Source organism: Salvelinus fontinalis, chromosome 29 (assembly GCF_029448725.1).
Source record: "Salvelinus fontinalis isolate EN_2023a chromosome 29, ASM2944872v1, whole genome shotgun sequence".
In the NCBI taxonomy this organism is placed as follows: domain Eukaryota; kingdom Metazoa; phylum Chordata; class Actinopteri; order Salmoniformes; family Salmonidae; genus Salvelinus; species Salvelinus fontinalis.
The window spans coordinates 41,674,053-41,696,488 of NC_074693.1; the positions used below are offsets into that span (position 1 = coordinate 41,674,053).

Consider the following 22,436-nt stretch of genomic DNA (forward strand, 5'->3'; position numbering starts at 1 on the left):
TCTTGATTAGGCAAAATAACTCTCCATCTAAAATGGCCCTTGTTAGACCATTTTTTCCAATTTTGGATTATCAGACATAGGGGGTATAGCTCAGTGGTAGAGCATTTGACTGCAGATCAAGAGGTCCCAGGTTCAAATCCTAGTGCCCCCTTGTAGACATGTACTTTCTAAGTCTGTCTTTAGAGATGGAGTGCTATTTTTCACGAGTTGTTACTCAATCTAAAATGTACCTTATTAGATCTTTTTTCTCTCAGTCAGACAGTTCCAAACGAAGTTGGAAGTGCAATAGACTGCAGATCAAGAGGTCCCAGATTCAAATTCTGGTGCCCCGTTAACTTCTTTGATATAGGGGGCAGCATTTTCACTTTTGGATGAATTGCGTGCCCATAGTGAACTGCCTCCTACTCTGTCCCAGATGCTAATATATGCAAATTATTATTAATTTTGGATAGAAAACACTCTCAAGCTTCTAAAACTGTTTGAATGATGTCTGTGAGTATAACAGAACTCATATGGCAGGCAAAAACCTGAGAAAAAATCCAAACAGGAAGTGAAAATTCTGAGAGTGGTCATTGTTAAAGTCATCGCCTATTCAATTCCCTGTAATATATGGATCTGTTTGCACTTCAAACGCCTTCCACTAGATGTCAACAGTCAGTACAACATGGAATGAAGCTGGGACCGGATGGGAGGGGAATGAGAGAACTTAAAATGAAGTGCTTTCTAAGTGTATCTTGACGGTTGGAGTAATCTTTTTTAGATTATGTTACTCAATCTAAAATGTCCGTCATTAGATGTTTTTTCTCTCAGTCAAACAGTTCCAAACAGAGTGGGTAGTGTTTTACTCTTGAGATCCAGAGGTGTCAGGTTAAAAATGTTCGATCCACTTGAAATCAAATGCATTACTGGTGTGTTTTCCAAGAGGGAGCGTTCTTGATTGGGCAAAATAACTCTCCATCTAAAATGGCCCTTGTTAGACCATTTTTTCCAATTTTCGAGGATCAGACATAGGGGGTATAGCTCAGTGGTAGAGCATTTGACTGCAGATCAAGAGGTCCCAGGTTCAAATCCTATTGCCCCCTTGTATACATGTACTTTCTAAGTCAGTCTTTAGAGATGGAGTGCTATTTTTCACGAGTTGTTACTCAATCTAAAATGTACCTCATTAGATCTTTTTTCTCTCAGTCAGACAGTTCCAAACGAAGTTGGAAGTGCAATAGACTGCAGATCAAGAGGTCCCAGATTCAAATTCTGGTGCGCCGTTAACTTCTTTGATATAGGGGGCAGCATTTTCACTTTTGGATGAATTGCGTGCCCATAGTGAACTGCCTCCTACTCTGTCCCAGATGCTAATATATGCAAATTATTATTAATTTTGGATAGAAAACACTCTCAAGCTTCTAAAACTGTTTGAATGATGTCTGTGAGTATAACAGAACTCATATGGCAGGCAAAAACCTGAGAAAAAATCCAAACAGGAAGTGAAAATTCTGAGAGTGGTCATTGTTAAAGTCATCGCCTATTCAATTCCCTGTAATATATGGATCTGTTTGCACTTCAAACGCCTTCCACTAGATGTCAACAGTCAGTACAACATGGAATGAAGCTGGGACCGGATGGGAGGGGAATGAGAGAAGTTAAAATGAAGTGCTTTCTAAGTGTATCTTGACGGTTGGAGTAATCTTTTTTAGATTATGTTACTCAATCTAAAATGTCCGTCATTAGATGTTTTTTCTCTCAGTCAAACAGTTCCAAACAGAGTGGGTAGTGTTTTACTCTTGAGATCCAGAGGTGTCAGGTTAAAAATGTTCGATCCACTTGAAATCAAATGCATTACTGGTGTGTTTTCTAAGAGGGAGCGTTCTTGATTAGGCAAAATAACTCTCCATCTAAAATGGCCCTTGTTAGACCATTTTTTCCAATTTTGGATTATCAGACATAGGGGGTATAGCTCAGTGGTAGAGCATTTGACTGCAGATCAAGAGGTCCCAGGTTCAAATCCTATTGCCCCCTTGTATACATGTACTTTCTAAGTCAGTCTTTAGAGATGGAGTGCTATTTTTCACGAGTTGTTACTCAATCTAAAATGTACCTCATTAGATCTTTTTTCTCTCAGTCAGACAGTTCCAAACGAAGTTGGAAGTGCAATAGACTGCAGATCAAGAGGTCCCAGATTCAAATTCTGGTGCGCCGTTAACTTCTTTGATATAGGGGGCAGCATTTTCACTTTTGGATGAATTGCGTGCCCATAGTGAACTGCCTCCTACTCTGTCCCAGATGCTAATATATGCAAATTATTATTAATTTTGGATAGAAAACACTCTCAAGCTTCTAAAACTGTTTGAATGATGTCTGTGAGTATAACAGAACTCATATGGCAGGCAAAAACCTGAGAAAAAATCCAAACAGGAAGTGAAAATTCTGAGAGTGGTCATTGTTAAAGTCATCGCCTATTCAATTCCCTGTAATATATGGATCTGTTTGCACTTCAAACGCCTTCCACTAGATGTCAACAGTCAGTACAACATGGAATGAAGCTGGGACCGGATGGGAGGGGAATGAGAGAAGTTAAAATGAAGTGCTTTCTAAGTGTATCTTGACGGTTGGAGTAATCTTTTTTAGATTATGTTACTCAATCTAAAATGTCCGTCATTAGATGTTTTTTCTCTCAGTCAAACAGTTCCAAACAGAGTGGGTAGTGTTTTACTCTTGAGATCCAGAGGTGTCAGGTTAAAAATGTTCGATCCACTTGAAATCAAATGCATTACTGGTGTGTTTTCTAAGAGGGAGCGTTCTTGATTAGGCAAAATAACTCTCCATCTAAAATGGCCCTTGTTAGACCATTTTTTCCAATTTTGGATTATCAGACATAGGGGGTATAGCTCAGTGGTAGAGCATTTGACTGCAGATCAAGAGGTCCCAGGTTCAAATCCTAGTTCCCCCTTATAGACATGAACTTTCTAAGTCAGTCTTTAGAGATGGAGTGTTATTTTTCACGAGTTGTTACTCAATCTAAAATGTACCTTATTAGATCTTTTTTCTCTCAGTCAGACAGTTCCAAACGAAGTTGGAAGTGCAATAGACTGCAGATCAAGAGGTCCCAGATTCAAATTCTGGTGCGACGTTAACTTCTTTGATATAGGGGGCAGCATTTTCACTTTTGGATGAATTGCGTGCCCATAGTGAACTGCCTCCTACTCTGTCCCAGATGCTAATATATGCAAATTATTATTAATTTTGGATAGAAAACACTCTCAAGCTTCTAAAACTGTTTGAATGATGTCTGTGAGTATAACAGAACTCATATGGCAGGCAAAAACCTGAGAAAAAATCCAAACAGGAAGTGAAAATTCTGAGAGTGGTCATTGTTAAAGTCATCGCCTATTCAATTCCCTGTAATATATGGATCTGTTTGCACTTCAAACGCCTTCCACTAGATGTCAACAGTCAGTACAACATGGAATGAAGCTGGAACCGGATGGGAGGGGAATGAGAGAAGGTAAAATGAAGTGCTTTCTAAGTGTATCTTGACGGTTGAAGTAATCTTTTTTAGATTATGTTACTCAATCTAAAATGTCCGTCATTAGATGTTTTTTCTCTCAGTCAAACAGTTCCAAACAGACTGGGTAGTGTTTTACTCTTGAGATCCAGAGGTGTCAGGTTAAAAATGTTCGATCCACTTGAAATCAAATGCATTACTGGTGTGTTTTCTAAGAGGGAGCGTTCTTGATTGGGCAAAATAACTCTCCATCTAAAATGGCCCTTGTTAGACCATTTTTTCCAATTTTCGAGGATCAGACATAGGGGGTATAGCTCAGTGGTAGAGCATTTGACTGCAGATGAAGAGGTCCCAGGTTCAAATCCTAGTTCCCCTTTGTAGACATGTACTTTCTAAGTCAGTCTTTTGATATGGAGTGCTATTTTTCACGAGTTGTTACTCAATCTAAAATGTACCTTATTAGATCTTTTTTCTCTCAGTCAGACAGTTCCAAACAAAGTTGGAAGTGCAATAGACTGCAGATCAAGAGGTCCCAGATTCAAATTCTGGTGCCCCGTTAACTTCTTTGATATAGGGGGCAGCATTTTCACTTTTGGATGAATTGCGTGCCCATAGTGAACTGCCTCCTACTCTGTCCCAGATGCTAATATATGCAAATTATTATTAATTTTGGATAGAAAACACTCTCAAGCTTCTAAAACTGTTTGAATGATGTCTGTGAGTATAACAGAACTCATATGGCAGGCAAAAACCTGAGAAAAAATCCAAACAGGAAGTGAAAATTCTGAGAGTGGTCATTGTTACAGTCATCGCCTATTCAATTCCCTGTAATATATGGATCTGTTTGCACTTCAAACGCCTTCCACTAGATGTCAACAGTCAGTACAACATGGAATGAAGCTGGGACCGGATGGGAGGGGAATGAGAGAAGTTAAAATGAAGTGCTTTCTAAGTGTATCTTGACGGTTGGAGTAATCTTTTTTAGATTATGTTACTCAATCTACAATGTCCGTCATTAGATGTTTTTTCTCTCAGTCAAACGCTTCCAAACAGAGTGGGTAGTGTTTTACTCTTGAGATTCAGAGGTGTCAGGTTAAAAATGTTCGATCCACTTGAAATCAAATGCATTACTGGTGTGTTTTCTAAGAGGGAGCGTTCTTGATTAGGCAAAATAACTCTCCATCTAAAATGGCCCTTGTTAGACCATTTATTCCAATTTTGGATCATCAGACATAGGGGGTATAGCTCAGTGGTAGAGTATTTGACTGCAGATCAAGAGGTCCCAGGTTCAAATCCTAGTGCCCCCTTGTAGACATGTACTTTCTAAGTCAGTCTTTAGAGATGGAGTGCTATTTTTCACGAGTTGTTACTCAATCTAAAATGTACCTTATTAGATCTTTTTTCTCTCAGTCAGACAGTTCCAAACGAAGTTGGAAGTGCAATAGACTGCAGATCAAGAGGTCCCAGATTCAAATTCTGGTGCGCCGTTAACTTCTTTGATATAGGGGGCAGCATTTTCACTTTTGGATGAATTGCGTACCCATAGTGAACTGCCTCCTACTCTGTCCCAGATGCTAATATATGCAAATTATTATTAATTTTGGATAGAAAACACTCTCAAGCTTCTAAAACTGTTTGAATGATGTCTGTGAGTATAACAGAACTCATATGGCAGGCAAAAACCTGAGAAAAAATCCAAACAGGAAGTGAAAATTCTGAGAGTGGTCAATGTTAAAGTCATCGCCTATTCAATTCCCTGTAATATATGGATCTGTTTGCACTTCAAACGCCTTCCACTAGATGTCAACAGTCAGTACAACATGGAATGAAGCTGGGACCGGATGGGAGGGGAATGAGAGAAGTTAAAATGAAGTGCTTTCTAAGTGTATCTTGACGGTTGGAGTAATCTTTTTTAGATTATTTACTCAATCTAAAATTTCCGTCATTAGATGGTTTTTCTCTCAGTCAAACGCTTCCAAACAGAGTGGGTAGTGTTTTACTCTTGAGGTCCAGAGGTGTCAGGTTAAAAATGTTCGATCCACTTGAAATCAAATGCATTACTGGTGTGTTTTCTAAGAGGGAGCGTTCTTGATTAGGTAAAATAACTCTCCATCTAAAATGGCCCTTGTTAGACCATTTTTTCCAATTTTGGGTCATCAGACATAGGGGGTATAGCTTAGTGGTAGAGCATTTGACTGCAGATCAAGAGGTCCCAGGTTCAAATCCTAGTGCCCCCTTGTAGACATGTACTTTTAAGTCAGTCTTTCGAGATGGAGTGCTATTTTTCAGGAGTTGTTACTCAATCTAAAATGTACCTTATTAGATCTTTTTTCTCTCAGTCAGACAGTTCCAAATGAAGTTGGAAGTGCAATAGACTGCAGATCAAGAGGTCCCAGATTCAAATTCTGGTGCGCCGTTAACTTCTTTGATATAGGGGGCAGCATTTTCACTTTTGGATGAATTGCGTGCCCATAGTGAACTGCCTCCTACTCTGTCCCAGATGCTAATATATGCAAATTATTATTAATTTTGGATAGAAAACACTCTCAAGCTTCTAAAACTGTTTGAATGATGTCTGTGAGTACAACAGAACTCATATGGCAGGCAAAAACCTGAGAAAAAATCCAAACAGGAAGTGAAAATTCTGAGAGTGGTCATTGTTAAAGTCATCGCCTATTCAATTCCCTGTAATATATGGATCTGTTTGCACTTCAAACGCCTTCCACTAAATGTCAAGAGTCAGTACAACATGGAATGAAGCTGGGACCGGATGGGAGGGGAATGAGAGAAGTTAAAATGAAGTGCTTTCTAAGTGTTTCTTGACGGTTGGAGTAATCTTTTTTAGATTATGTTACTCAATCTAAAATGTCCGTCATTAGATGGTTTTTCTCTCAGTCAAACAGTTCCAAACAGAGTGGGTAGTGTTTTACTCTTGAGATCCAGAGGTGTCAGGTTAAAAATGTTTGATCCACTTGAAATCAAATGCATTACTGGTGTGTTTTCTAAGAGGGAGCGTTCTTGATTAGGTAAAAGAACTCTCCATCTAAAATGGCCCTTGTTAGACAATTTTTTCCAATTTTGGATCATCAGACATAGGGGGTATAGCTCAGTGGTAGAGCATTTGACTGCAGATCAAGAGGTCCCAGGTTCAAATCCTAGTTCCCCCTTGTAGACATGTACTTTCTAAGTCAGTCTTTAGAGATGGAGTGCTATTTTTCAGGAGTTGTTACTCAATCTAAAATGTACCTTATTAGATCTTTTTTCTCTCAGTCAGACAGTTCCAAACGAAGTTGGAAGTGCAATAGACTGCAGATCAAGAGGTCCCAGATTCAAATTCTGGTGCGCCGTTAACTTCTTTGATATAGGGGGCAGCATTTTCACTTTTGGATGAATTGCGTGCCCATAGTGAACTGCCTCCTACTCTGTCCCAGATGCTAATATATGCAAATTATTATTAATTTTGGATAGAAAACACTCTCAAGCTTCTAAAACTGTTTGAATGATGTCTGTGAGTATAACAGAACTCATATGGCAGGCAAAAACCTGAGAAAAAATCCAAACAGGAAGTAAAAATTCTGAGAGTGGTCATTGTTAAAGTCATCGCCTATTCAATTCGCTGTAATATATGGATCTGTTTGCACTTCAAACGCCTTCCACTAGATGTCAACAGTCAGTACAACATGGAATGAAGCTGGGACCGGATGGGAGGGGAATGAGAGAAGTTCAAATGAAGTGCTTTCTAAGTGTATCTTGACGGTTGGAGTAATCTTTTTTAGATTATGTTACTCAATCTAAAATGTCCGTCATTAGATGGTTTTTCCCTCAGTCAAACGCTTCCAAACAGAGTGGGTAGTGTTTTACTCTTGAGATCCAGAGGTGTCAGGTTAAAAATGTTCGATCCACTTGAAATCAAATGCATTACTGGTGTGTTTTCTAAGAGGGAGCGTTCTTGATTAGGCAAAATAACTCTCCATCTAAAATGGCCCTTGTTAGACCATTATTTCCACTTTTGGATGATCTGAAATAGGGAGTATAGCTCAGTGGTAGAGCATTTGACCACAGATCAAGAGGTCCCAGGTTCAAATCCTAGTGCCCCCTTGTAAACATGTACTGTCTAAGTCAGTCTTTAGAGATGGAGTGCTATTTTTCAGGAGTTGTTACTCAATCTAAAATGTACCTTATTAGATCTTTTTTCTCTCAGTCAGACAGTTCCAAACGAAGTTGGAAGTGCAATAGACTGCAGATCAAGAGGTCCCAGATTCAAATTCTGGTGCGCCGTTAACTTCTTTGATATAGGGGGCAGCATTTTCACTTTTGGATGAATTGCGTGCCCATAGTGAACTGCCTCCTACTCTGTCCCAGATGCTAATATATGCAAATTATTATTAATTTTGGATAGAAGACACTCTCAAGCTTCTAAAACTGTTTGAATGATGTCTGTGAGTATAACAGAACTCTTATGGCAGGCAAAAACCTGAGAAAAAATCCAAACAGGAAGTAAAAATTCTGAGAGTGGTCATTGTTAAGTCTTCGCCTATTCAATTCGCTGTAATATATGGATCTGTTTGCACTTCAAACGCCTTCCACTAGATGTTAACAGTCAGTACAACATGGAATGAAGCTGGGACCGGATGGGAGGGGAATGAGAGAAGTTAAAATGAAGTGCTTTCTAAGTGTATCTTGACGGTTGGAGTAATCTTTTTTAGATTATGTTACTCAATCTAAAATGTCCGTCATTAGATGGTTTTTCTCTCAGTCAAACAGTTCCAAACAGAGTGGGTAGTGTTTTACTCTTGAGATCCAGAGGTGTCAGGTTAAAAATGTTCGATCCACTTGAAATCAAATGCATTACTGGTGTGTTTTCTAAGAGGGAGCGTTCTTGATTAGGTAAAATAGCTCTCCATCTAAAATGGCCCTTGTTAGACCATTTTTTTCAATTTTGGATCATCAGACATAGGGGGTATAGCTCAGTGGTAGAGCATTTGACTGCAGATTAACCTGTTTGGCGTGCAAGCCCGACCTCGGACCGAAAATGACACCCCTGCAGAGCGCGAAATTCAAAATCTATTTTTTTAAAATATTTAACTTTTACACATTAACAAGTCCAATACAGCATTTGAAAGATAAACATCTTGTCAATCCAGCCAACATGTCCGATTTTTTAAATGTTTTACAGAGAAAACACCACATATATTTATGTTAGCTCACCACCAAATACAAAAGTGGACAGACACGTATGAATTATGATTATGAAGTATGAATTATGATTGAAGTAGCATGCACAACCAACCGAAATAAACTAAAACCAACCTAAAGAGCCCAGAAAAAACGACCTCAGATGACAGTCATATAACATGTTACACAATAAATCTATGTTTTGTTCATAAAAAGTGCATATTTTAGCTATAAATCAGTTTTACATTGATGCTACCCAAAAATGCTAATACATAGCTACAGTCTGAATCCAGCCGGGAGTAGCCAGAGAAAATACATACACCAACGTCGGCTACTAATTACACCTCATAAAACATTTCAGAAAAACATATGGTGGATAACTAATGAAAGACAGATATCTTGTGAATACAGACAACATTTCCGATTTTTGAAGTGTTTTACAGCGAAAACACAATATATCGTTATATTAGCTAACATCATAAGCTAGCATAAGGCAGCATTGATTCTAGTCAAGCGCTAGCCTAGCATAGTTAGCAGAGTTAGCATTCAACAGTTCGACATATATATGAAAAAGCATCCCAAATTGGGTCTTATCTTTCTTGGTACTCCATCAGAATGTTGTAACGGGGTCCAATGTCCAGTAGAGTCTTTAGTTGGGTTCCAGAACGAATGATTTCCCTCTTTGGTTAGCTAGCACGGTAGCATTGCTGCGCCAGAAAGCGTTTCTTCAAAAAATTCTTCCGTCGTTTCACATCTAAAGTCCAGAATAAATTGCAATAATATAATTAAAGTATATTGAAAAAACATACTTTAGGATGATTTTGTGACATGTAGCAAATAATATCGTAGTCAGGCATCATATTCAACGTTATCTACCTTGTTCCAGAAGCCGAGATCAAATTATCCTTCGCGCCCGGATTTTTATTTTAACTGCGCAGGTCTCACAAGAAGTTCTGTTATTCAGTCCAGGGACGAGATATTCGACTCCTTTCAATTCTCACTTCCGCATTACATCCAGATGAAGGCGTATGACGTGTTTCTACGGTCCTAAGTGTAATGACCTTTTATAGACAAGGTCTTAAAGAGACACATCGCATTTTGGGAAACTCAATTCGGCTGGGAAAATGGCTGTAAAAATATTTCTGTTCGACTTAGAGAAACAATTCAAACCTTTTTAGAAACTACAGACTGTTATCTATCCAACAGTAGTAAATATATGCATATTGGAAAATAAAAAGTTTCTTAGGAGGCCGTTTGAAAATGTGCACACATTTTCCAGTTTTTTCAATATTCAGCGTGCAGCCATAACAGGTTAAGAGGTCACAGGTTCAAGTCCTAGTGCCCCCTTGTAGACATGTACTTTCAAAGTCAGTCTTTAGAGATGGAGTGCTATTTTTCAGGAGTTGTTACTCAATCTAAAATGTACCTTATTAGATATTTTTTCTCTCAGTCAGACAGTTCCAAACGAAGTTGGAAGTGCAATAGACTGCAGATCAAGAGGTCCCAGATTCAAATTCTGGTGCGCCGTTAACCTGTTGGGGATGGGGGCGCTGTTTAGACTATTTATGCTAATTGGGTAATTTTTGAAACGGCTTCCCACAAAATCCTTGATCGTACAATATGCATATTATTATTATTATTGGATAGAAAACAGTCTATAGTTTCTATAGGAGTTGAAATTTTGTCTCTAAGTGGAACAGAGCCCATTCTACAGCAATTTCCCTGACATGGATTCAGATTTCAGAAATGTTGGCCACTGTTCTGAAGTCAGTTAAAAAGGCACTGATATTGCTATGACTGTACGGACACTTCTTACGTCTTCCCCTGGATGCCTTTACGTGATGACGATTCCAATGGGGTCGATTGCGCGTTCACAGGCCCTATAAATCAAAAAACCCTGTAGCTAGCAAGTCTTTTCTTGGTGCGTCACGCGCGTGGAGGACACCGACCCTCTCCTGTTCCAAGCGTTAGTTTAGCCTGTTATATTTCTCCGGTCATCTTTTCACTCGTTATAGGAGTTAAAAACATCATAAGGTAGTTAATTTAAAGCGTTTTATAGCAATTTATATCCGTTTAGTGCGATTTTGGGACATTTATTTCTTTAACGCTGTGAATAGGTGGGCACGCTTTCAGTTCATCCCGAACGCAGTTGGCATTTCCACATGGCAAGAGGACAGCTTTCCACCAAAAGACGATTCCTCCCAAGAAAGGATCCTTTGCCCAAGATACTGATGGAAGAACAGCTCAAGGTAGGACATTTTTATTATGATAAATCGTGTTTCTGTCGAAACATTTTAGTGGCTTAGGACGCCATGTTTTTTGACGTAGCTTCGCTTGGCGCAAACTGTATTGAAAAGTAAGGATAAATTAAAAAATGTAATACCGCAATTGTATTAAGAATTAAATTGTCTATCAATCCCTGTCCACCCTATATTTTTTAGTCACGTTTATGAGTATTTATGTATAAGAGTAGATCACTGTCTAAGTGGCGCAAGGACATTTTCTGACCAACTGAGCTACATTTCACATTGTCTAACCTGTCTAGGATCAGCGTGGCGCTAGCGGCACACCCCCCCCCCCCCCCCACTGAAAAACCAGTGCCGCGAAATTCAAAAAAAATATTTTTTTTAAATATATAACTTTCACAAATTAAAGTCCAATACAGCTAATGAAAGACACAGATCTTGTGAATCCAGTCAACATGTCCGATTTTTAAAATGTTTTACAGGGAAGACACAATATGTAAAGATGTACATCTATTACCTAAAAACACATTAGCATAATCCACCATCTTTTATTTGTCCACCAACACCAGTAGCCATCACCAATTCGGCTTAACATAAGATATTTATAGCTCCTAACCAAGAAAAAAACTCATCAGATGACAGTCTGATAACATATTTATGGTATGGGATAGGTTTTGTTAGAAAAAAGTGCATATTTCAGGTAGATGGCATAGGTTACATTTGCACCCACCGTCACAAATGGAATAGAAAAACTACTTAGAGCAACGTGTTTACCTACTTACTAATCATCAAACATTTCGTAAAAATACACAGCATACACGAATCGAAAGACACAGATCCTGTGAATACAGACAATATTTCAGATTTTCTAAGTGTCTTACAGCGAAAACACAATAAATCGTTATATTAGCGTAGCACATAGCACATAGCAGCCCAGCATTGATTCTAGCCAAAGTGAGCGATAAAAGTCAACATCGCCAAAAGATATAAATTTTTTCACTAACCTTCTCAGAATTCTTCCGATGACACTCCTGTAACATCATATTACACATTCCATATAGAGTTTGATCGCAAATGTTTATATTTAGCCACCAAAATCGTGGTTAGACAATGTGAAATGTAGACAAGCTGGTAAAGAAAAAGTCCTTGCGCCACTTAGACAGTGATCTACTCTTATACATAAATACTCATAAACGTGACTAAAAAATATAGGGTGGACAGGGATTGATAGACAATTTAATTCTTAATACAATTGCGGAATAACATTTTTTAATTTATCCTTACTTTTCAATACAGTTTGCGCCTAGCGAAGCTACGTCATAAAACATGGCGTCCTAAGCCACTAAAATGTTTCGACAGAAACACGATTTATCATAATAAAAATGTCCTACCTTGAGCTGTTCTTCCATCAGTATCTTGGGCAAAGGATCCTTTCTTGAGAGCAATCGTCTTTTGGTGGAAAGCTGTCCTCTTGCCATGTGGAAATGCCTACTGCGTTCGGGATGAACTGAAAAGCGTGCCCAACTATTCACATCGTTGCAAAAATAAATGTCCCAAAATCGCACTAAACGGATATAAATTGCTATAAAACGCTTTAAATTAACTACCTTATGATGTTTTTAACTCCCATAACGAGTAGAAACATGACCCGAGTAATATTACCCCCTTCACTAATGCTTGGAACAGGAGCGGGCCGGTGTCCTCTAGGCGCATGACGCAGCTCCAAAAGAATGACTAGCTTCACGGTTTTTTCATTTGTGGGGCCTGTGAACGCGCAATCGACCCCATTGGAATCGTCATCACGTAAAGGCATCCAGGGGAAGACGTAAGAAGTGTCCGTATAGTCATAGCAATATCAGTGCCGTTTTAACCTCTACTGCCTCAGAAACCCGGATCCGGGAGCACCCCCCACCCCCCACACACTGTTTAGCATAGCTAGCATAGCTTCACAAGTAGATAGTAGCATCTAAATATCATTAAATCACAAGTCCAAGACACCAGATGAAAGATACAGATCTTGTGAATAAAGCCACCATTTCAGATTTTTAAAATGTTTTACAGGGAAGACACAATATGTAAAGATGTAAATCTATTAGCTAAAAACACATTAGCATAATCCACCATCTTTTATTTGTCCACCAACACCAGTAGCTATCACCAATTCGGCTAAACTAAGATATTTATAGCCCCTAACCAAGAAAAAAACTCATCAGATGACAGTCTGATAACATATTTATGGTATGGGATAGGTTTTGTTAGAAAAATGTGCATATTTCAGGTAGCTGCCATAGGTTACAATTGCACCCACCGTCACAAATGGACTAGAATAATTACAATGAGCAACGTGTTTACCTAACTACTAATCATCAAACATTTCGTAAAAATACACAGCATACACTAATCGAAAGACACAGATCCTGTGAATACAGACAATATTTCAGATTTTCTAAGTGTCTTACAGCGAAAACACAATAAATCGTTATATTAGCATAGCACATAGCACATAGCAGCCCAGCATTGATTCTAGCCAAAGTGAGCGATAAAAGTCAACATCGCCAAAAGATATTAATTTTTTCACTAACCTTCTCAGAATTCTTCCGATGACACTCCTGTAACATCATTTTACAATATACATATACAGTTTGTTCGAAAAGGTGCATATTTAGCCATACAAAACCGTGGTTACACAATGAAAATAGTAGCAAAACAAGCCTGAAAATGTCGGTCGCCATCTTTCAGAGTGATCTAGTTTAATTAATAGCTAATCATATACTTGACTAAAAAATACAGGGTTTACAGGAATCGAAAGACAAATTAGTTCTTAATGCAACCGCTGATTTACATTTTTAAAATTATCCTTACTTTTCAATACAGGGTTCGCCAAGTGAAGCTATACCAAACAAAATGGCGAAATATGCGTTTAAAATATTTCGACAGAAACACGATTTATCATATTAAATATTGCTTACTTTGAGCTGTTCTTCCATCAGATTCTTGGGCAATGTATCCTTTCTATGTTATAAACGTCTTTTGGTCGATAGATGTCCTCTGTCCTTCGAAATGTCCACCACCAACGACCGACACCCCAAAACGTGTCCAAAGTTTCAGAGTGCACAACAAATAAATTCCTCAAAATCGCACTAAACGGATATAAATTGCTATAAAACGGTTCAAATTAACTACATTATGATGTTTTTAACACCTAAAACGAGTAAAAACATGACCGGAGAAATATTGCTGGTTAGAAAACGATTTGGAACGAGGCAGGTCCGATGCCCTTCACGCTTCAGGCGCACGACGAGAAAGGGCGGTCTCTATACATTTTGGTCTTTTATACTGGCTGTGAATATCCCATCGATTCCATTGAAAGCGTGATGACGTACAGACACCCAGAGGAAGACGTAGGCAGTGTCGGTTTCTTCATAGCATTCACTGTCGCCTTAAAAACAGACCCCAGATCAGAGGTAAAAAAATTTGAAATCTGAACCCTGTCATGAAAAGTGCTGTAGAAATTGTTCTGTACCACTCAGAGACAAAATTTCAACTTCTATAGAAACTAGAAGGTGTTTTCTATCCAATAATAACAATAATATGCATATTGTACGATCAAGAATTTAGCACGAGGCAGTTTAATTTGGAGACACAAATATGCTAATGCGGAACAGCACCCCCTATAGTTCCAAGAAGTTAACTGACTTCAGAACAGTGGCCAACATTTCTGAAATCTGAATCCATGTCAGGGAAATTGCTGTAGAATGGGCTCTGTTCCACTTAGAGACAAAATTTCAACTCCTATAGAAACTATAGACTGTTTTCTATCCAATAATAATAATAATATTTTTATATTGTACGATCAAGGATTTTGTGGGAAGCCGTTTCAAAAATTACCAAATTAGCATAAATAGTCTAAACAGCGCCCCCATCCCCAACAGGCTAACCATGATTTTGGGGGCTAAATATAAACATTTTCGATCAAACTGTATATGCATGTTGTAATGTGATGTTACAGGAGTGTCATCGGAAGAATTCTGAGAAGGTTAGTGAAAAAATTAATATCTTTTGGCGATGTTGACTTTTATCGCTCACTTTGGCTAGAATCAATGCTGGGCTGCTATGTGGTATGTGCTATGCTAATATAACGATTTATTGTGTTTTCGCTGTAAGACACTTAGAAAATCTGAAATATTGTCTGTATTCACAGGATCTGTGTCTTTCGATTCGTGTATGCTGTGTATTTTTACGAAATGTTTGATGATTAGTAAGTAGGTAAACACGTTGCTCTAAGTAGTTTTTCTATTCCATTTGTGACGGTGGGTGCAATTGTAACCTATGCCATCTACCTGAAATATGCACTTTTTTCTAACAAAACCTATCCCATACCATAAATATGTTATCAGACTGTCATCTAATGAGTTTTTTTGTTGGTTAGGGGCTATAAATATCTTAGTTTAGCCGAATTGGTGATGGCTACTGGTGTTGGTGGACAAATAAAAGATGGTGGATTATGCTAATGTGTTTTTAGGTAATAGATGTACATCTTTACATATTGTGTCTTCCCTGTAAAACATTTTAAAAATCGGACATGTTGACTGGATTCACAAGATCTGTGTCTTTCATTAGCTGTATTGGACTTTAATGTGTGAAAGTTAAATATTTAAAAAAAATATTTTTTTTGAATTTCGCGGCACTGGTTTTTCAGTGGGGGGGGGGGGGGGTGTGCCGCTAGCGCCACGCTGATCCTAGACAGGTTAACTTCATTGATATAGGTTGCAGCATTTTCACTTTTGGATGAATTGCGTGCCCATAGTGAACTGCCTCCTACTCTGTCCCAGATGCTAATATATGCAAATTATTATTAATTTTGGATAGAAAACACTCTCAAGCTTCTAAAACTGTTTGAATGATGTCTGTGAGTATAACAGAACTCACATGGCAGGCAAAAACCTGAGAAAAAATCCAAACAGGAAGTAAAAATTCTGAGAGTGGTCATTGTTAAAGTCTTCGCCTATTCAATTCGCTGTAATATATGGATCTGTTTGCACTTCAAATGCCTTCCACTAGATGTCAACAGTCAGTACAACATGGAATGAAGCTGGGACCGGATGGGAGGGGAATGAGAGAAGTTAAAATGAAGTGCTTTCTAAGTGTATCTTGACGGTTGGAGTAATCTTTTTTAGATTATGTTACTCAATCTAAAATGTCCGTCATTAGATGGTTTTTCTCTCAGTCAAACAGTTCCAAACAGAGTGGGTAGTGTTTTACTCTTGAGATCCAGAGGTGTCAGGTTAAAAATGTTCGATCCACTTGAAATCAAATGCATTACTGGTGTGTTTTCTAAGAGGGAGCGTTCTTGATTAGGTAAAATAACTCTCCATCTAAAATGGCCCTTGTTAGACCATTTTTTCCAATTTTGGATCATCAGACATAGGGGGTATAGCTCAGTGGTAGAGCATTTGACTGCAGATCAAGAGGTCTCAGGTTCAAATCCTAATGCCCCCTTGTAGACATGTACTTTCTAAGTCAGTCTTTAGAGATGGAGTGCTATTTTTCAGGAGTTGTTACTCAATCTAAAATGTACCTTATTAGATCTTTTTTCTCTCAGTCAGACAGTTCCAAACGAAGTTGGAAGTGCAATAGACTGCAGATCAAGAGGTCCCAGATTCAAATTCTGGTGCGCCGTTAACTTCTTTGATATAGGGGGCAGCATTTTCACTTTTGGATGAATTGCGTGCCCATAGTGAACTGCCTCCTACTCTGTCCCAGATGCTAATATATGCAAATTATTATTAATTTTGGATAGAAAACACTCTCAAGCTTCTAAAACTGTTTGAATGATGTCTGTGAGTATAACAGAACTCATATGGCAGGCAAAAACCTGAGAAAAAATCCAAACAGGAAGTGAAGATTCTGAGAGTGGTCATTGTTAAAGTCATCGCCTATTCAATTCCCTGTAATATATGGATCTGTTTGCACTTCAAACGCCTTCCACTAGATGTCAACAGTCAGTACAACATGGAATGAAGCTGGGACCGGATGGGAGGGGAATGAGAGAAGTTAAAATGAAGTGCTTTCTAAGTGTATCTTGACGGTTGGAGTAATCTTTTTTAGATTATGTTACTCAATCTAAAATGTCCGTCATTAGATGGTTTTTCTCTCAGTCAAACAGTTCCAAACAGAGTGGGTAGTGTTTTACTCTTGAGATCCAGAGGTGTCAGGTTAAAAATGTTCGATCCACTTGAAATCAAATGCATTACTGGTGTGTTTTCTAAGAGGGAGCGTTCTTGATTAGGTAAAATAACTCTCCATCTAAAATGGCCCTTGTTAGAACATTTTTTCCAATTTTGGATCATCAGACATAGGGGGTATAGCTCAGTGGTAGAGCATTTGACTGCAGATCAAGAGGTCCCAGGTTCAAATCCTAGTGCCCCCTTGTAGACATGTACTTTCTAAGTCAGTCTTTAGAGATGGAGTGCTATTTTTCACGAGTTGTTACTCAATCTAAAATGTACCTTATTAGATCTTTTTTCTCTCAGTCAGACAGTTCCAAACGAAGTTGGAAGTGCAATAGACTGCAGATCAAGAGGTCCCAGATTCAAATTCTGGTGCGCCGTTAACTTCTTTGATATAGGGGGCAGCATTTTCACTTTTGGATGAATTGCGTGCCCATAGTGAACTGCCTCCTACTCTGTCCCAGATGCTAATATATGCAAATCTTTATTAATTTTGGATAGAAAACACTCTCAAGCTTCTAAAACTGTTTGAATGATGTCTGTGAGTATAACAGAACTTATATTGCAGGCAAAAACCTGAGAAAAAATCCAAACAGGAAGTGAAAATTCTGAGAGTGGTCATTGTTAAAGTCATCGCCTATTCAATTACCTGTAATATATGGATCTGTTTGCACTTCAAACGCCTTCCACTAGATGTCAACAGTCAGTACAACATGGAATGAAGCTGGGACCGGATGGGAGGGGAATGAGAGAAGTTAAAATGAAGTGCTTTCTAAGTGTATCTTGACGGTTGGAGTAATCTTTTTTAGATTATGTTACTCAATCTAAAATGTCCGTCATTAGATGGTTTTTCTCTCAGTCAAACACTTCCAAACAGAGTGGGTAGTGTTTTACTCTTGAGATCCAGAGGTGTCAGGTTAAAAATGTTCGATCCACTTGAAATCAAATGCATTACTGTTGTGTTTTCTAAGAGGGAGCGTTCTTGATTAGGCAAAATAACTCTCCATCTAAAATGGCCCTTGTTAGACCATTATTTCCACTTTTGGATGATCTGCAATAGGGGGTATAGCTCAGTGGTAGAGCATTTGACTGCAGATCAAGAAGTCCCATGTTCAAATCCTAGTGCCCCCTTGTAGACATGTACTTTTTAAGTCAGTCTTTAGAGATTGAGTGCTATTTTTCAGGAGTTGTTACTCAATCTAAAATGTACCTTATTAGATCTTTTTTCTCTCAGTCAGACAGTTCCAAACGAAGTTGGAAGTGCAATAGACTGCAGATCAAGAGGTCCCAGATTCAAATTCTGGTGCGCCGTTAACTTCTTTGATATAGGGGGCAGCATTTTCACTTTTGGATGAATTGCGTGCCCATAGTGAACTGCCTCCTACTCTGTCCCAGATGCTAATATATGCAAATTATTATTAATTTTGGATAGAAAACACTCTCAAGCTTCTAAAACTGTTTGAATGATGTCTGTGAGTATAACAGAACTCATATGGCAGGCAAAAACCTGAGAAAAAATCCAAACAGGAAGTGAAGATTCTGAGAGTGGTCATTGTTAAATTAATCGCCTATTCAATTCCCTGTAATATATGGATCTGTTTGCACTTCAAACGCCTTCCACTAGATGTCAACAGTCAGTACAACATGGAATGAAGCTGGGACCGGATGGGAGGGGAATGAGAGAAGTTAAAATGAAGTGCTTTCTAAGTGTATCTTGACGGTTGGAGTAATCTTTTTTAGATTATGTTACTCAATCTAAAATGTCCGTCATTAGATGGTTTTTCTCTCAGTCAAACACTTCCAAACAGAGTGGGTAGTGTTTTACTCTTGAGATCCAGAGGTGTCAGGTTAAAAATGTTCGATCCACTTGAAATCAAATGCATTACTGGTGTGTTTTCTAAGAGGGAGCGTTCTTGATTAGGCAAAATAACTCTCCATCTAAAATGGCCCTTGTTAGACCATTATTTCCACTTTTGGATGATCTGCAATAGGGGGTATAGCTCAGTGGTAGAGCATTTGACTGCAGATCAAGAAGTCCCATGTTCAAATCCTAGTGCCCCCTTGTAGACATGTACTTTCTAAGTCAGTCTTTAGAGATGGAGTGCTATTTTTCAGGAGTTGTTACTCAATCTAAAATGTAGCTTATTAGATCTTTTTTCTCTCAGTCAGACAGTTCCAAACGAAGTTGGAAGTGCAATAGACTGCAGATCAAGAGGTCCCAGATTCAAATTCTGGTGCGCCGTTAACTTCTTTGATATAGGGGGCAGCATTTTCACTTTTGGATGAATTGCGTGCCCATAGTGAACTGCCTCCTACTCTGTCCCAGATGCTAATATATGCAAATTATTATTAATTTTGGATAGAAAACACTCTCAAGCTTCTAAAACTGTTTGAATGATGTCTGTGAGTATAACAGAACTCATATGGCAGGCAAAAACCTGAGAAAAAATCCAAACAGGAAGTGAAGATTCTGAGAGTGGTCATTGTTAAAGTCATCGCCTATTCAATTCCCTGTAATATATGGATCTGTTTGCACTTCAAACGCCTTCCACTAGATGTCAACAGTCAGTACAACATGGAATGAAGCTGGGACCGGATGGGAGGGGAATGAGAGAAGTTAAAATGAAGTGCTTTCTAAGTGTATCTTGACGGTTGGAGTAATCTTTTTTAGATTATGTTACTCAATCTAAAATGTCCGTCATTAGATGGTTTTTCTCTCAGTCAAACAGTTCCAAACAGAGTGGGTAGTGTTTTACTCTTGAGATCCAGAGGTGTCAGGTTAAAAATGTTCGATCCACTTGAAATCAAATGCATTACTGGTGTGTTTTCTAAGAGGGAGCGTTCTTGATTGGGCAAAATAACTCTCCATCTAAAATGGCCCTTGTTAGACCATTATTTCCACTTTTGGATGATCTGCAATAGGGGGTATAGCTCAGTGGTAGAGCATTTGACTGCAGATCAAGAAGTCCCATGTTCAAATCCTAGTGCCCCCTTGTAGACATGTACTTTCTAAGTCAGTCTTTAGAGATTGAGTGCTATTTTTCACGAGTTGTTACTCAATCTAAAATGTACCTTATTAGATCTTTTTTCTCTCAGTCAGACAGTTCCAAACGAAGTTGGAAGTGCAATAGACTGCAGATCAAGAGGTCCCAGATTCAAATTCTGGTGCGCCGTTAACTTCTTTGATATAGGGGGCAGCATTTTCACTTTTGGATGAATTGCGTGCCCATAGTGAACTGCCTCCTACTCTGTCCCAGATGCTAATATATGCAAATTATTATGAATTTTGGATAGAAAACACTCTCAAGCTTCTAAAACTGTTTGAATGATGTCTGTGAGTATAACAGAACTCATATGGCAGGCAAAAACCTGAGAAAAAATCCAAACAGGAAGTGAAGATTCTGAGAGTGGTCATTGTTAAAGTCATCGCCTATTCAATTCCCTGTAATATATGGATCTGTTTGCACTTCAAACGCCTTCCACTAGATGTCAACAGTCAGTACAACATGGAATGAAGCTGGGACCGGATGGGAGGGGAATGAGATAAGTTAAAATGAAGTGCTTTCTAAGTGTATCTTGACGGTTGGAGTAATCTTTTTTAGATTATGTTACTCAATCTAAAATGTCCGTCATTAGATGGTTTTTCTCTCAGTCAAACAGTTCCAAACAGAGTGGGTAGTGTTTTACTCTTGAGATCCAGAGGTGTCAGGTTAAAAATGTTCGATCCACTTGAAATCAAATGCATTACTGGTGTGTTTTCTAAGAGGGAGCGTTCTTGATTAGGTAAAATAACTCTCCATCTAAAATGGCCCTTGTTAGACCATTTTTTCCAATTTTGGGTCATCAATAATAGGGGGTATAGCTCAGTGGTAGAGCATTTGACTGCAGATCAAGAGGTCCCAGGTTCAAATCCTAGTGCCCCCTTGTAGACATGTACTTTCTAAGTCAGTCTTTAGAGATGGAGTGCTATTTTTCAGGAGTTGTTACTCAATCTAAAATGTACCTTATTAGATCTTTTTTCTCTCAGTCAGACAGTTCCAAACGAAGTTGGAAGTGCAATAGACTGCAGATCAAGAGGTCCCAGATTCAAATTCTGGTGCGCCATTAACTTCTTTGATATAGGGGGCAGCATTTTCACTTTTTGATGTATTGCGTGCCCATAGTGAACTGCCTCCTACTCTGTCCCAGATGCTAATATATGCAAATTATTATTAATTTTGGATAGAAAACACTCTCAAGCTTCTAAAACTGTTTGAATGATGTCTGTGAGTATAACAGAACTCATATGGCAGGCAAAAACCTGAGAAAAAATCCAAACAGGAAGTGAAAATTCTGAGTGGTCATTGTTAAAGTCATCGCCTATTCAATTCCCTGTAATATATGGATCTGTTTGCACTTCAAACGCCTTCCACTAGATGTCAACAGTCAGTACAACATGGAATGAAGCTGGGACCGGATGGGAGGGGAATGAGAGAACTTAAAATGAAGTGCTTTCTAAGTGTATCTTGACGGTTGGAGTAATCTTTTTTAGATTATGTTACTCAATCTAAAATATCCGTCATTAGATGTTTTTTCTCTCAGTCAAACAGTTCCAAACAGAGTGGGTAGTGTTTTACTCTTGAGATCCAGAGGTGTCAGGTAAAAAATGTTCGATCCACTTGAAATCAAATGCATTACTGGTGTGTTTTCTAAGAGGGAGCGTTCTTGATTAGGTAAAATAACTCTCCATCTAAAATGGCCCTTGTTAGACCATTTTTTCCAATTTTGGGTCATCAGAGATAGGGGGTATAGCACAGTGGTAGAGCATTTGACTGCAGATCAAGAGGTCCCAGGTTCAAATCCTAGTGCCCCCTTGTAGACATGTACTTTCTAAGTCAGTCTTTAGAGATGGAGTGCTATTTTTCACGAGTTGTTACTCAATCTAAAATGTACCTTATTAGATCTTTTTTCTCTCAGTCAGACAGTTCCAAACGAAGTTGGAAGTGCAATAGACTGCAGATCAAGAGGTCCCAGATTCAAATTCTGGTGCGCCATTAACTTCTTTGATATAGGGGGCAGCATTTTCACTTTTGGATGAATTGCGTGCCCATAGTGAACTGCCTCCTACTCTGTCCCAGATGCTAATATATGCAAATTATTATTAATTTTGGAAAGAAAACACTCTCAAGCTTCTAAAACTGTTTGAATGATGTCTGTGAGTATAACAGAACTCATTTGGCAGGCAAAAACCTGAGAAAAAATCCAAACAGGAAGTAAAAATTCTTAGTGGTCATTGTTAAAGTCTTC

The 22,436-nt window shown here is 38.6% G+C and overlaps 9 non-coding genes across 9 annotated transcripts; all 9 read left to right on the top strand.

Moving 5' to 3' along the window:
- The first annotated feature begins 79 nt into the window (after positions 1-79).
- On the top strand, positions 80-151 carry trnac-gca (transfer RNA cysteine (anticodon GCA)). The gene has a single exon. It is a non-coding gene; the product is annotated as a tRNA-Cys (tRNA).
- A 2,721-nt stretch (positions 152-2,872) lies between these two features.
- trnac-gca (transfer RNA cysteine (anticodon GCA)) lies at positions 2,873-2,944 on the top strand. The gene has a single exon. It is a non-coding gene; the product is annotated as a tRNA-Cys (tRNA).
- A 1,790-nt stretch (positions 2,945-4,734) lies between these two features.
- trnac-gca (transfer RNA cysteine (anticodon GCA)) lies at positions 4,735-4,806 on the top strand. Its single transcript has one exon. It is a non-coding gene; the product is annotated as a tRNA-Cys (tRNA).
- Positions 4,807-5,664: 858 nt separating this feature from the next.
- Positions 5,665-5,736, top strand: trnac-gca (transfer RNA cysteine (anticodon GCA)). Its single transcript has one exon. It is a non-coding gene; the product is annotated as a tRNA-Cys (tRNA).
- Positions 5,737-6,594: 858 nt separating this feature from the next.
- On the top strand, positions 6,595-6,666 carry trnac-gca (transfer RNA cysteine (anticodon GCA)). Its single transcript has one exon. It is a non-coding gene; the product is annotated as a tRNA-Cys (tRNA).
- Positions 6,667-7,525: 859 nt separating this feature from the next.
- Positions 7,526-7,597, top strand: trnac-aca (transfer RNA cysteine (anticodon ACA)). The gene has a single exon. It is a non-coding gene; the product is annotated as a tRNA-Cys (tRNA).
- An 8,750-nt stretch (positions 7,598-16,347) lies between these two features.
- On the top strand, positions 16,348-16,419 carry trnac-gca (transfer RNA cysteine (anticodon GCA)). Its single transcript has one exon. It is a non-coding gene; the product is annotated as a tRNA-Cys (tRNA).
- An 859-nt stretch (positions 16,420-17,278) lies between these two features.
- trnac-gca (transfer RNA cysteine (anticodon GCA)) lies at positions 17,279-17,350 on the top strand. The gene has a single exon. It is a non-coding gene; the product is annotated as a tRNA-Cys (tRNA).
- Positions 17,351-21,002: 3,652 nt separating this feature from the next.
- Positions 21,003-21,074, top strand: trnac-gca (transfer RNA cysteine (anticodon GCA)). Its single transcript has one exon. It is a non-coding gene; the product is annotated as a tRNA-Cys (tRNA).
- Positions 21,075-22,436: the final 1,362 nt, after the last annotated feature.